Source organism: Protopterus annectens, chromosome 10.part0 (genome assembly GCF_019279795.1).
Source record: "Protopterus annectens isolate FY-2018-M chromosome 10.part0, PAN1.0, whole genome shotgun sequence".
Taxonomy (NCBI): Eukaryota; Metazoa; Chordata; order Ceratodontiformes; family Protopteridae; genus Protopterus; species Protopterus annectens.
In genome coordinates this window covers 1,226,041,105-1,226,056,816 of record NC_056744.1, presented here as the reverse complement: position 1 = coordinate 1,226,056,816, position 15,712 = coordinate 1,226,041,105, and the positions used below count along the sequence as shown (strand labels likewise).

The following is a 15,712-nucleotide window of genomic DNA, read 5'->3' as shown; positions in this document are numbered from 1 at the left end:
GCTACCAAGAAGCGGTTGGTAGCTACAGCCCATTCCCACACTCTCATGGCCTCTCTGCAAAGGGGATACGATCTGGTCCCTCCTTGTTTGTTCAGATACCAAACCACCGACATGTTGTCTGTGTGGATGGCGATGATACCCTGAGGAAGGAACTTGTGTAAGGCCTGTAGGGATCGAAGTACAGCCCTCATCTCCAACACGTTGATGTGGAGAAGAGCTTCGTCCGGAAGCCAGGAGCCCTGAACTAGCCTGCCCAGACAATGCCCCCCCCACCCTATCTGGGAGGCATCTGTCGTCAGGGTAACCGCTGGAGTGGAGAACAAAGGGTTTGCCCTGATCTAAGTTGGATGTCTGAAGCCACCAGCGCAGGTCCCTTTGCATATTTCCGTAATCATGATGAGATGATTGAGTGGGAGATCTTGAAAGGTCCATTGAGTTGATAAGAGCCACTGAAGAATCCTCATGTGTAACCTTGCTAGAGGAACTAAAAGTACCGTGGCAGACATTGAGCCTAGAACCTGTAGGACCATCCTGGCTGGGGCTTTGGATCTCGAGATCAGAGCTTGCACTTGGCCCTGTAAGGTTCGGATCCTTTCGGCAGGAAGAAAGACACGCATCAATCTTGAGTCTATCTCTGCTCCTATAAACTTTATGCGCTGAGAGGGCAGCAAGACAGACTTTGACCAATTGAATGTAATCCCCAGGGAAACACCCACGGAGATGGTGGCTTTGAGGTTGTCCATAAGTAGATGCCTGGTGGTGGCAGTCAGGAGCCAGTCGTCGAGATAGGGAAACACTTGGAATCCAAGGCTCCTCAGGTGAGCCGTCACTACTGCCAAACACTTGGTGAACACCCTGGGGGCTGTGGTGAGGCCAAAGGGCAGAGCACAAAATTGGTAATGACTGGCTCCCAGGCTGAAGCGCAGATACCTTCTGGACGCCTGATGTATCGGTATGTGATAATAGGCGTCCTTGAGGTCTATGGAGCACATCCAAACATCCTTCTCCAACAACGGGAGAATGGATTGCAACGTGACCATTCGAATTTGGATTTCGTGAACGGATAGGTTCAGTCTGCTGAGATCCAATATTGGTCTCAGGTCCCCTGTCTTTTGGCACTAAAAGAACCTGGAGTAATTTCCTAATCCGATTTGGTCTGTGGGGACCGGTTGATGACTCCTTATTGTAGCAGCTTTGAACCTTCTGCGGCTGCTATTCACCTTTGGCTGGGTGGTGGGTCCGGGCTTCTCTTGGACGGAGGGGTGAGTATTTGAATGGGATGATGTAACCTCCGGCAATTATCCAAGCACCCATCTGTCCTGAGTGATTGACTCCCAGGCTTTTAGGTGCTTGGCAACGACACCCGACTGGCTCCGAGCAGCACAGCCGGGCAATCCCTCATGTCGTGTGGGAGGCTGAAGAGCCACGAAAGGACTCGCGGTCTCCAGAATTGCGGGGCCCTCTGCCGCCTCTGGGACGGCGTCTCCCTGAAAAATTTCCCGCCCTCTGCCTCTGGACGGGAATCTTCCTGCTGTTGGGAGAAAAACTTGCAGATTTCCGAACCACATTTTCCCTCCTTTGGCCTTGGGGTAAGGCCGAAAGGGAGTGGAATAACGGGCCCCTACGGCAGATAACGTTTTCCCTCTTGCTCACAGCGGTAAGGGTGTCTTTCACCTTGGGTCCAAACAATGAGGACCCATCAAAGGGAGCGTCGGCGAAGGAAGACTTGAAGGCCTCCGCAAACTGACACAAGCGGAGCCAGGCCTGTCTACGTAGAGCCACGCCTGTGCCTGCCGCTCTACCCGCCCCTTCGGCCGCATAAGATATGAGCCTCATGGACGAGTTAGCAATTGACGCCAGGATAGCCAACTGAGAGCTAACGGACTGGGCTAGCTGCACAGGTAGGTTACCCGAGAGGAGTCTGACAACTCCTTGACCAGATCCCTCTGAAGCCTAGTAAAATGTGCCAAATAATTCAGAGACCTTAAGGTAAAGGCCGCTGAAGTCAGGGTGCGCTTCCGCACCTATCCATACTCCTAGACTCCTTATTAGGACGACGGAGGGACGTTGAAGCCTCTGCCACGCCCTGCTGTGTAGCAGCTGCCACCACCATGGCATCTACAGCCACGCCCTTGGTAAGGAACTCCTTCTCGGCTGGAGCAGTTAAGATTTTGTTTGTACGTGTTGGGACTGGTTCCACAGTCTCCCGGTGTTCCCACGCCCGACAAACTAAATCCAGAAGCTCGTCGAAGGGCGGAGACACCCAGGAGGCGGAGGGCTGAGCCCCAAAGGCCTTGAGGAGCACTGATTCGTCCGCAGAGGGGGGTTTGGACATCCAGCCGCCTCGTTGTTTGAGGATCTCCAAGATGTCTGCAAAGGAGACATCATCCGAGGACGACTTAGGGACCCCTCTGCATCATCCATATCCGTGTCCGATGTGATAGACTCGGGGAGCCCAAGTGCTGCCTCTTGCACGATCTCTCCCTTGGGGGTTCCTCTGGAGAGGACTGCGAAAAACCCTCAGGAAGAGGGGAACCCCCACTGGGGTAACCTCAGGCCTCGGGGCTCCGCTGGCCATAGACAGGGGACTACCAAGGATCCAGTCTCCACGCCCAGGGAAGGTGCTGGTAAAACCGGAGAGATGGCCGAAGAGGATTTGGCCAAGGCACTCCTCATGGCCCTGAAAGCCGGACCTCCAGAATCCTGGGAGCGACCAGGCTCCGGGGCCATGATAGTAGACGGAAGTCCCGCAGCCGGGCACCGAGAGGGAGGCTCGGAACCGAGCATCGGTCCCAAACATCACCCTCGGGTCCAGCCGAAGAAGTCCGCGTACCAAACTCGGACCCGAGGGCCCGGGTTGGAGTAAGGGTCGGAGCCGACCCTGAGATCTCCACCGGCTCCAAGAGCACCTGCTCACGGAGCCAAGCAGTCGGAGGAGGAATAGCAATGGGATGGGTCATGGCCATCGGCTCCGAAGCCAACTGGGTCGGAGCCGAAACAATTTTTTTGGAAGACTGGGGACTGGAAAAGTCTTTGGAGCACCCTGTCTATATCAGAATCCGACATTCTCGAAGACCGAGAGGAAACAGAACGGGTTCGAGAAGACCTCTCCCTCGGCCCCAATGGACTAGGGGACCAGCTCCGAGGCGACTCGATGAGAATCGGCGCCGAGGAAACACACACACCAGATTCCATCGGTGCCGAGGTAGACTTCGCCGAGGAGGAAGTGTCTGAGCTGGCGACCCTTGTCGGCTCCGAGCAGTGGAGCCGACGAAGGTGACCCGCCTCTCGATGCCCCAGCCATCGGCTCCGAAGTCCGAGGAGTCGATACTGGAGGCATCGAGGTAGACCGTTCCGACCTCGGCTCCGAAGTCTTTGGAGCCGAAGGAGAGGCCTGCCTAGGTCTCTTGGCAGTCGGATCCGACGGACTGGTCGGAGCCGAAGCCCTTTTCTTTTTGGCAGGAGTCGGAGCGGAGGACAAGGCTTCTTCAAAGGAGGGTTTAATCAACCCTTTAAGAATTAATTTATTTTTCCTCTCCTGGAGGACCCTAGAGGAAAAAGCGTGACACACGCTGCATGACTCCTGCAAGTGCTTTGCCCCTAAACAATAAACACAAAGTAGATGGTCATCAGTGACAGACATCTTAAAAGCACATTTAGTACATTTTTTAAAGCCCGAAGGCCTAGGGGCTTGAGACATAATGCTAACAATTCCTGACAGGAAATTTAATCACTGTAGAATCGGTAATGACAAAAAAGCCGAAGGCTTACAGAAACTGTGTAAAACACAACCTTAGGTGTAATAACCGGGAACTTTAAACACTAAAAGTTCAGTTAAAGAGTTTGACCAAAAAGGCCCTGGATTGGAAGTGGGCGCCAAAACAAACTCTACACAATCACACACAATAAATTTCAGTACTCAATCGAACACAATATCAATAGCAATAGCAATAGCCGTTAAAACGGCTTTTGTTTTGAAATACAAGCACAAAAACTGACAGAAAAAGTAGTTAATAAAGCTACTCAGCCCAGCCAGCTCGAGACCACGTCCTTGCAGTTAAGCGGCAAACGAGATCTGGGGGACTGTTGGTGGTGCATCCTGGGATATAGTAAGCTCAGCCAATAAGAGACTTCGCTCTTTGGCATAAGCGTGCCGAGTCGGAGCCGAGGGATCGGCTCCGAACCCATCATTCAGAATGTAGGCGAGATAGGATCACATAACATCATAGATTCATTAAAGGCCTTCCTTAAGCTGGCATCATTGTTAGATATGCAGTATACATCTTTAACCGAACCACAGGCAGATATCCTTTCCAAAACCATTTTTACCTGCTTTTCAAGAAGGGAGAAGCTGACAATGAAAGAAGTGGTATAAAGAGATGGACATTATACCAAGAGCAAGGTCAGCAAAGAGGTATCTTGATTCATATCAAAATGGATGGCGGCTGCTGAATGCTATATCAGCAATATGCGGTTAGCACCTTCAGTAACTTTCCTCCACTTGGCAGAAACCAAAGCAGTCCAGCAGTCCTCTAATTCTGAGCTGTTTAACAGAGCAGCAAATATTATGGGTGTGTTATATTCTGAAAAAAGCAGCTTGAGCATTTAATTTAGATCATTTTGCTATTCTGAGGATGGTGGTTATGTGGGGACACTTTTCTTTGTTCAGAAAACTAAGGCCTTGATGATCTTTCTGGAAGTTTATATTTTGATGCTTTTCTTCTATCTGTTAACTGAAGATATGTATTGAGAATACCAATTGTTAAGGTTTAGCACTTTTGCTGATGCTGCCAACTTGCTCCATTTAGTGCTGTTTTTTCTTTGATTTATGTAGTCTTCTCCATCAAAACTATCACCTAATTCTGTGGAGGGCTGATTCCTTCCAGGGTTATAGATTTAAGTATAATTTTTATCTTGGTGTTGAATAGAATGCTACAAATGTTTCTGTCTTGACGGAGTCTAAACATAGTTCAGTTTAAAAGCATTTAGGAGAAATACTTTTTAAGTACTTCTAACTCTAATTCTCCCCTTCTCTCTAGCTTTATCAGATTTTTCTAAACTACCAATGTTTAAAATGCATTTCTGCTGCTGCTGTTGGAAGTACATGTAATTAAAAACAGTTAAGTGAGAAAGATCCTTCTCCTCTGGTTAAAAAGAAAAAAAAAACATCTGAGAGCAAATTATAGCATGGAAATGGAGTTTTGTTTTAAAATGTGTTTTTTGTTGCCTCAAGATGTGGAGGGAACCTCCTTTTTGTACATAGGGAAACATTTAACTGAGCTGCTTGGTATATCCTCCTCACCTGTAGCTAGGTCTGGTTTTCATTTTGTTAGTTGTCCATTTATACCACCCCATACCTCAAAGAGTAGAAATTCTAATATTATGGTTTCTGGTTTTTGTTTTGTCTTCCCTGTGCCTGCAGTCCAGAATGATTTGGATTTGTGTAGAGGAACTATCTTTTGTGGTTTCTTCATAGATTCTACTCCAGTAGTCTTTTTTTTTTCTTGTGTTTAGGGGTTAGTTATACTACTGTTGCTAGAGATCATTGTTTCATAAATACATACTTGGCATGCAGTCAAGAAGACCAAGGGGACGCCTGGCTTGCTAACCCCAAAAATAGAGTGAATTAGGGTCCAAAGTCAAGATGCGCTGTGCTGCATAGCCCTGGGGTAAATTTACAATTGCTTATCCAGTCATCCAGACTAGTTTTGGTTGCAGTCCATTGACTTACATTGCCTGATGTGTAGAGGAAGCTTATTTCATAGGGAGGATATTGAGTTAGGAATCCAGCATATACTATTTGTGTGCCTGAAATAGTTTAGGTAGTTGGTATGACTTTTCATTGCACTGTTTGTTTTATACTCCAAACCCCCAGAAGTCACTGAGTTTCTAGAGTACAGTAGCGAAATTTGTCCTTACCACCACCACCACCACCCTTCTCTTTTAGGAATGCCCTGAAGAAAAATGACTAAGGAAAGAAATTCAGTCTTACTCACTTACTCTTCTACTTTTATTTTACTGCACCCATTTCAACACACCCCTACATATGAAACACGCACTATAATAATGAAAAAAAAAAATCAATTAAGCTGGGGGTCTGGGAGCTGAGAGGCCTCCTGAGGCTATGTTTTTTCTAGATGTTCTGAGGTGTATTTTAGAGGGTATTATTAAGGGTTTATTTCAATCTTTTATTGATGCCCCAGACAAAAGTCATGACTAAGGGAAGAGATTCAGTCTTCCCCTTCAGCTTTCGTTATTTCTGCATCCTTTCCCTATACCGACTGGTGGTAACTGTGGAATAAGCAATGAAATTAATCATGGAGTCACTGGGCAGCCATGACTTTCAGAATACATGGGGTTATAGATGCTTTGAGGTACATTTTACAGCTGTTTTCTAAACATATAACTCAGTGCTGGTCTGAACAAAAGACATGAGCAAGGAAAGAAAGTCAGTCTTTTTAATGTGTGTCTGACAAAAATAGCAGTATAAAATGAACTGAAAAAACTTTATCTGCTCGCAAGGATGCATACATTTCCTCTGGGAATACTGCCTGTCTCCCTACTCCCTCAAAAAAGTCACCTTTCATGTATCCCTCTGTTATAAGTCTAGGATGAAGACACAAGTGGCTACAGTCATATATTTTACGTAGCTGCTGTTAAACATTGTGACAATGTTAGGTATTGCCAGCTATGCCATCAGAAGTAGGGCAGTGAATTTATAACATATACAAGCATATGTCATTTGTATATCAAATTGATCTGTACAGATGCTTGCGTTGAAAAATGTATTTGTAAAGCTGCTTGTGTTAAAAATGTACCAACACTGTGCCTTGCTGGACAGAAAAAGAAATATACTTGTATTATTGTAACTGTTTTAATGTGTATGTTTTAACAGCATATACTGGAAGAGAAGGTTAATCTCAATCCACCTAACTTTGAAAATAGCAGAACAAACACAAATACCAACCCTTTCTGGTAAAGAAGCCCCAGTAAAGAAAACCAAAAAATTAATCCAGCAAAACAGAGGGACTCCAAAACGGCCAGTTTCAATAAAAAAACATTTATTGTCGACACCACAAGTGCTTTCACAGACTAAGCTACTTCTTCAGGTAATGTCTATCAAATTAAAAAACTCAGTTTTTTAAATACCATATACTACCACCCTTGATTAATCATGTGACATCAAGGAACTCAAATTATTTAAACAAACAGTCTCATAAAACATATGCAAAGCACCTAAGTACAAAAATCATAATACATTCAGAAAATGCATATTTTTGGTGTCAATAATAAAAGTTTTTTATTGAAACTGACCGTTTTGGAGTCCCGCTGTCTTGCTGGATTAACTTTGAAAATAGTTTGAAATTAAATGACCTGGTTTAGGCCATAAAAATTGTATCTTACAGTTCTTAATGCAGCCAGAGACAAAAAGTCTGTACTATGAAGCTTCTTGCAGTCTTTGGGATGAACTAACTGCTACTCTGGAAGGGTGGAGGTTTGAAATTGTTTTATGACTTCCAGGAGATGCAGCAGATCTTAGCAAGGCTGTGTGTGTGTGTGTGTGTGTGTGTGTGTGTGTGTGTGTGTGTGTGTGTGTGTGTATTATTGACACACATGTGCTAGATCCTGACAGCTTCTAGCCAAGAGGGGTAGCATGGGAACCAGAAGTCAGTTGACCAAATGTATGTGATGTCATTCTGTAATCCATCACTAAAAATAATATTTTAATACTAGGTGAGACTGAATTCTCATGGCATTCGTTTTTTGCAACCTGACTCATCTACTTCATCTTACCTTGCTCTAGTAGGTGAACCAGGGAATAGCAATTCTTTAGATCAGTCAGGAAAATATAGTGAGATTAGTTGAGTACTGTTGTCTGTATTTGTGTGAATCTGTTCATTTGTGTTATTTTAATATTTCCTGTGATTGAAACTCTGGTATTTACTGTAAATATATATTTAGTATTTTCATGTTCTTTTCTTATCTGTTATTAAATGTATTTAAACTTTTCATTGTGGCTGGTCTTTTAGAGAATATTTTAATCTCTGAGAGTACATGTATGTATTTGGTGACAGCTCTGGAGGCTCCTGAAAGTCTTGCTGTTTGTCAAACTACTATTTGTATTAATATTAATTTCACTCCGTATAATTGGATCCCCTTGCAAGAGCCTTAGAGTAGCTGGCTTTGGAGTGTCTGTTGATGGTGCAACTACCTTATAGTCTGAGCAGAAGGGAGCATAGCTAGTAAATCTGTCCCAGCCTTTCCCAGGGGGGGTGTGCGTGTGTGAAAATTAAATCTCAGAGTGTTATGTGTCAGCTGCTTTGAGCAGAGACATGAAGCACTGATTTCCCACAGAGGGTGCTGGAGAACATGGATTGGACACTCAGCTGAGGTCTCAACTCTATAGCTGCGCCAGGGGGAGTTTTACTGAGGACCTGGAGGGAGACAGGTAGAGAAATCCAGACCCCAGACTGAGTTTGTTCCCTGTGTGCCCTTAAGGGAAATTGTGCTTGATGCAGAGAGTTGCATCTGAAAGTACTGGGTATATCCATTTTTGTTCCAAGTGAATGTCTCTATCCAGTACCAGTGGTGAAGATTCAGGCTCCTTGATTACCGGCCCTGAGTGGGGACATCACAAACATATAGGTTCATAGGTGTGTACTAGGCTAATGGCCCTGGAGACTTTACAAGCCTAGCCCATAGGATTACCCTGGCATCATGCCACCCGACCTTAGTTCCCAGTGCCTCTGTCGAATAAAGCCATTGGAGTGATCCCTGGGGTGAATTTTCTGTTTTCCATCCACTCATCAAGATTTCTCTTGGAGGGACAGTGAGGTGCTCTGCTTGACATGTATTAGAAGTCTATTCCATAGCATGGGCAGTCTCGGGGTTATGAACCTGTCCCACCAGCATGTTTTGTTAATGGTGGTAATGAGGTTGAGGTCTCTGAAGTATGTGGTGCAGAGGGATTGGGATTTCCTTAGATGTAGCATTTCTAACAGAGCTGGGTCAGACATGGCTTTGTAAGTCAAACAGAGATTGCCTCTAAGTAGGCGATACGAGACAGAGAATAGTTAAAGTTTTTTAAGTTTGTCCATATAGGACAAAATGTTTAAGGTCTAGGATCCTCTTTGTGAGGTACTTTTGCAGCCTCTTCAGTTGTTGCAGGTGTTTAGTGAGGTACATGCCAAATGGGGCATTGTACTCAATGATTGGCCTAATGAGGGAAGAGTAGAGGGAGACAATGACCTCTTTCTTCCTGGATGCAAAACCCTTCGTAATGAGATGTGCCACATAGAAGGACTTTCTGACCACAGTGGCAGTGTGGTGGTTAAAAGAGAGGTTGCTGTCAACCTGTGTTCCCAGATCTCTTATAATGCCTTCTGTGTTCAGCGGAGTACCATTGATGTGGTAATTCATGGGAACCGAGTTTTTCCCAAAGGGGATGATGACACATTTTTTGGCATTGAGCCTAAGGCCATGGTTCTGACACCAGTCGTTGGTCTCAGTGAGGCCTTTCTGTAGGATGTCAATATCACTTGGGGAGTTAATAATAGCTCCCAACTTGCAATCATCTGCTAACATTGTTAGCCATAGTCCCTTCGTGTTGGCTTGGACTTCAGAGAAGTAGATACCAAACAGGAGAGGACTCAGGACCGAACTCTCTGGGACACCATTCGTGACTAGTCAGCAGTCTGACTTGGGGTCAGCTACTTTCACACTGTGGGTTATATACAGCATGCCTCCTCATCTCTTTCCATGAAAGACAGACACCTTGTACCACTCTGATGTTAGACAAACCTGAAAAAACACATGGTAGCATATTTCAGTCTGCTGCTGATCCCTATCTCAAAAAAATAAATCACATTTATATGCATCCATTATTCAATTAATAGGAAATTTAAAAAAGACAGTAATAGTAATGCATTGTAACTTGTTGGTCCTAAACATTTTGCTGCCACTAGACAAGCTATAGTGACCATTTGTGTACAATTCTAAGGTCTGTCATGGAAGTTTAAATGAAGTAGAAAGGTTGTCACGTGCATAAAGAAAAAGCATGAATTGTAATCAGATTGCATCTTCATTCGTGTAGTCTCAAGTCTTTAAGGAAATGAGTTTTTCATGTAATGGTTTTCTTCCTTACTTTTATGTTTAAATTTTGCACACACACGCACACCAATGCCCAGTGAGAAGGTATTATCTTGCTGCTGCATTCAGGTGACAAGTGTGTTTGCATGACATCGATGATGTTTTAATCAGTTGTTGCCATGAATTGCAGTAGTTGCAGTGTTTTTTTATTGTAAAAGGAGTTCAGAGTGACTATAGTTTGGTAAACAATTGGAAGCAGTTAGCTTTCTGTCAGTTTACTAAAGGAGTACCACACCCAATAACTGAAAAAAAAATGATTTTCAGCATATGTTGGTACTGTTCTGCATCACTAATGCCTCTGTATCAAAATTAAGTGGCTGTTATTTTCTAATTTGTTATACTACAAAATGCCCTGAATGGTTGCTGCCATGAGTGGCATGATTTTGTTTTACAGTCAATGCTTTCGCCTTCCTGCTGTCATTGTAGAGAGACACACAGAGAAGTCTTGATGATGAGGGGATCATTTACTGTGGTTTTCTTTCTCGTCTGTTTATAACAGTACTGTGACTACCTGCTTTTTACTTTCACATTTTTAATTACTTTGCTTCCTTTGATTTTCATTAGTGGCCATCTCTGATACAGCATTTTAACAAATGTTTGAATGACAGGGTAAAAACTTAGCTGATTTAACTGTTCATCTGAAGTAGGAGATTCATTTGTCTGCAACCTGTGGGTTATGGATCCGATATCGGATCCGAACCAGCATGGTTTTCCAGCTATGGATCCAAGCTCTCAGCTCCTCCCCTCACCCATAATGCCCTGCTCTACCCTCATGACCTCAGATCTCATTTGCCGCGCATGGTGACTGGATTTGTTTCTCAAGCTCTCAAGCTAAGTGCTAGTTTAAGTGTTAAATTTCAGAATTTTAAAGTTGTTATTGATTTTTTGTGTGAAAGTGTAGGTTCCTCCTTTGATATATTTACTTTTTAGAGTTAATCTAAAAGTTATATCCCTCCCCTCGCTGTTGGCGTAGTGTGTGTGTGTTGGGCCTGTGAGTGTATTTTTGTTGTTTAGTTACTTTTAGTTTTAGTAACTTCAGTGTTAGATTGGGATGGCAGACCAACCCAAATCTATCTTCTCTAAATGCTCCGAGTGTGGCCATAAGCTTTCCCCAGCTGATGGCCACACTCGGTGTGTTAGATGCCTGGGGGTTGAACACCTCACATCTGGTTGTTCCATTTGTGCAGGGTTCAACCCCAGGGCATTGAAGGAGCGGAGGTCCAAGCTTGTTCTGGCGGGCCTTTTACCGCCGGACTCGGCTCCGGCCTCCGCTCCTTCGGGAGTAACCGTGCCTACGGTTATCCCTCGCGGCACCCCCTCCTCCTCCTGGGACTCAACCTCCCGTTTCTGGTTCGGAGGAGAGGGATGCTAAGAAAAGGGACCGGAGGGAGAAGCACCATAAGTGGCGGGCAGAGACCTCTGTTTCGGCCCCGCCAGCCAAGCGGGCTTCTCCCCCGGCTCCGTTGTCGGCTCCATCGTCGGCTCGGTCTCCTCCTTCTCGGCTCCGGTCTCCAGTGTGTTTTTCACCGGGACCTGAGGAGGAGGAGACCCGATCTCCGTCGAGGCTATCGAGGAGGCACTCCAGGCCTACCTCGGTAGCCTCGTCGAGATCCACGTATAGCCTTTCGGATGCTGATCTGGACCAGATGATGAGACGGTTCATCCAGGCCCAGATGCAGATGGGAGTGCTCTTGCCTCCCCCCCCCTCTGGGGGGGAGCTCAACACCCTTTTTCAAACCGATTGCTCCTTCTCCGACCCGCTATCCGGGTTCGGAGCAGCTGGAGCCGAGCAGCCGGGGGTGGGTCGGCGCCGATAGTACTTTGTACTTCGGATCCGACCCTGCCCTCGAGTGCATCGGATCTGACCTCTCGGAGCCTGGATCCGAGCCTCGGATCCGGGGGGATCAGTGCTCCTTCGGCGCCGTCTGTGTCGGAGCGCACTGTCCCTTCGGATCCGGCGCGGCGCCGGCTCCGATCCACTCTTCGGATCCGAGGGGGAGCCGATTGTCGGATCCTTTGGTCGAGGTCGGCTCCCCTTCGGCGTTTGATGTAGTGGAGAGGGCCCTGTTGAGGGTCTCCGGACCCCCGGCACTTGTTTCGGCTCCGTCCCGCGCTCCCTCTGCACTGGGCCAGGCTTCCACCATCCGGCCCTTGGGACAGCCCGCTTCTGTGCCCCAAGCCGCTCCAATGGAACAAGTTGCTGCTTGCGAGGAGTCCTCTGACAGCCCCCAGAGGATGTTCCTCGCAAGCATACGCAAAAGGAGGCACATTGACTCCCGAGTCTCTCACGGAAGACACGGACTTGGAGGAAGGGAAGGCTCCCCACGGTCACCCCGAGGATGTCTCATTTGGAGACATCATGGAAATGCTCCGTATAAGGGGTGGTCTGCCCCAAGTCTTCCTCGGACGAGTCCGTGTTCTTGGAGGCATTTGAAGCGGGCCCGTCTACCTCTTGGGTGTCCCTCCTGCCGAACCCCTGGTGGACCTCATTACCCCCATGGCGTGGAAGGAACCGGACACCGTGGAGCCAATTCCTAAGAGGCCCGATAGGATCCTCAGCCCACCGTCCGACCGTGCCCATTGGAGTAAGGGGCCTCCGGTAGATGCCATGTTGACGGCGGCCACCAAGAGGGAACTTGCTCAGGAGAGTCCCTCAGTACATCCCCCGAGCAAGGAGTCTCGGATGATGGACCGCTTGGGGAAGCGGATGTTTAGTTCAGCGACCTTCTCGGTAAGGCCGCTGAACTACCTGGCACACGTCATTAGGATGCAGCGAGATCTCATTAAAGAATACGCTGCATCTCCCCCAGAGTCCATGTCGGAGGAGGACAGGGTTCTGCACTCCACCCGCATGGCCACTCTTAGATCAGTTACTAATACCTCTATGCGGCTACTCTCCCACACTACGGAAGGTGCCGCTAGAGCCGCAGGGGCAGGCCTAGTCACTAGACGTCAGGCCTGGCTCCGTCACTGCGATTTTTCTGAGCCCTTCAAAGCGTCGTTTGCGAACGCCCCCTTGATGGTTCTGCCCTCTTTGGCAAAACCGTTCGAAACCTTGACCCAGAGCGAGAAGGACGGAAGACGCTGTCTGCCGTCGAATCCGCTTCTCTGCACCCCAGAGGCCCTACTCTAGGAACCAAAAGGGTCAGAAGAAGATGTGGTTCCGGAAGTCGCAGCAGTCCCAGCCTGCTCCGGACAACCAGTCCTTCCGTGGCAGAGGAGGACAGGGAGGACGCCGCCCTAGAGGCAGAGGGGCTCCCAGAAACTTCGGGTCCAGAGAACCTTTCTCTGAACGGCCCGCGCAGCAACCCTGAGGGTTGCCCGGCTGCTCCACTCTGGAGGCAGGCGGGGACGTTCGGGGCACCTAGCGGCATGGGAGTCCATAACATCAGACCGCTGGGTTCTCCAAATCATATCCAGAGGATACCGCATCCCTTTTCTTCACTTTCCAAAGTTGAAGTCCCTCCCAGACGTTCCACCCGGTCAACGGGAGGCCGCTTTGGCAGAAATTGGCCATCTGCTAAAGAAAGAGCCATCCAGCCCGTCCCCCAGACCAGATCGGATCAGGGTTCTACTCCAGGTTCTTTTTAGTGCCAAAGAAGACGGGGGAACTAAGACCAATTCTAGACCTTTCTCTCTTGAATCTGGCAGTCCCCAAGGAAAAATTCCGAATGGTCACTCTGCAGTCTATTCTCCCCCTTCTGGGAGAAAATCACTGGATGTGTTCTATAGACCTCAAAGATGCGTACTACCACATCCTGATGGACAGGCGCTCCAGGAGGTTCCTCCGCTTCCGGCTGGGAGCCAGTCACTACCAGTTCCGGGTCCTTTCCTTTGGTCTCACCACAGCCCCCAGGGTGTTCACCAAAGTATTAGCAGTGGTAGCGGCCCACCTGAGGCTTCAGGGGGTGCAGGTCTTTCCCTACCTGGACGACTGGCTTCTTACCGCCCCAACAAGGCATCTACTATTATTGGCGAGACTCCTTTCTCCATCTTGCTCCCTTTCTGGGCATTACAATAAATACAAAGAAATCCAACCTGGCGCCCACACAGCTCTTAGATTTTATAGGAGCCAGGCTAGACACAAGGAGTTTACGAGCCTTCCTCACTGCGGACAGAGTTCAAAATCTGCAGCTCCAGGTGCGGGCCATTCTCCACTCAAGTTCTGTTCCGGCGGAGTTGGTCCTGAGGGCTCTAGGGTCCATGGCGTCTGCTATAGCACTTCTCCCTGTTGCCAGGCTCAATATGCGCATCCTCCAGTGGACTCTCTTAGTACAGTGGTCATACCTTGCTCTCCCTATACATCATCCCATTGCGATCAGCAAGGCTTGCAAGCGGTCCCTCCTGTGGTGGCTTCACTCTCCAGATCTCTACGGAGGCCGCCCATTTTGTCCTTCTCCCCCCCTCGCCACGGTGACCACGGACGCCTCCCGCCTCGGGTGGGGGGGGGGCATTTTGCGGGCCGGACCGTCCAAGGCACGTGGAACGATACAGAGACCTTACTGCATATCAACGTTCTAGAGATGAGAGCAGTGCTCTTAGCGTTGCTAGCACTTCAGGACTTTCTTCCCCTGGGAACAATTGCGATTCAATCGGACAACATGTCTGTGGTCTGGTACATCAACAAGCAAGGGGGAACAAGGTCTTACCCCCTTTGTCGAGAAGCCATGAGAGTTTGGGAATGGGCAATCTCCACCAACCGCTTTCTAATAGCAACGCACATTCCGGGTCGGTCCATCATCCTAGCGGACAGGCTCAGTCGCACCATTCTGACCCCTTACGAGTGGTCTCTCAATTTTCAAGTAGCGGAACGCATATTCGCACGGTGGGGAACTCCTTCATGCGATCTTTTTGCCTCTCCCTCAAACACCAAGTGCGACAGTTTTTTCGCTCTGATACCCCCTCCAGGAGGTTCTCCAAGAGACGCTCTGGTGCATGCTTGGCCACCCGGTCTTCTTTACGCTTATCCACCCTTGCCTCTGATGCTCCAAGTTCTTCAGAAAGCCTCTCGGGTGGGTTGCAGAATGATTCTCATTGCTCCGTTCTGGCCTCGACAGATCTGGTTCCCCTTTCTAAGGTCTCACTCGGTGAATCCTCCTTGGATTCTAGATCCCATTCCGGATCTGATATCCCATCCATCCTGCATACCTCCTCCGAACCTGGACAACCTGAAGCTGACCGCTTGGCTGCTCCAGTTCCACTCTTGATCAGGACTCGGTATTTCGTCACCTGTTAAGGCAATACTGGTGGCAGCTCATAAACCGTCCACTAGGAAAGTCTACTGCAGCAAGTGGAAACGGTTTTCTTTGTGGGCGGAGCGGCAAGGCCTGAATCCCTTCACGGTTCCTCTCCCCTTAGTGCTTGACTTTCTAACCACTCTTTTTAACGATGGTGCCAGCAGTTCCACAGTCAAAGTACAACTGGCGGCAATTTCTCATTATCACATTGGACATGACTCTAATCCTCTTATGTCAGCCAAGTTGTGTAAAATTTTCCTTAAAGGTACTTTTCTTCTCAGGCCCCCTGTAAAACAAGCGGTTCCTCCTTGGGACCTCTCTTTGGT

General features: G+C 47.9%; 1 protein-coding gene across 1 annotated transcript in view; it reads left to right on the top strand.

Moving 5' to 3' along the window:
* The window catches only part of TUT4 (terminal uridylyl transferase 4), a 3,240,181-nt gene that overhangs the window by 2,738,520 nt on the left and 485,949 nt on the right, over positions 1-15,712 (top strand). The gene's annotated exons all lie outside the window — the stretch shown is intronic.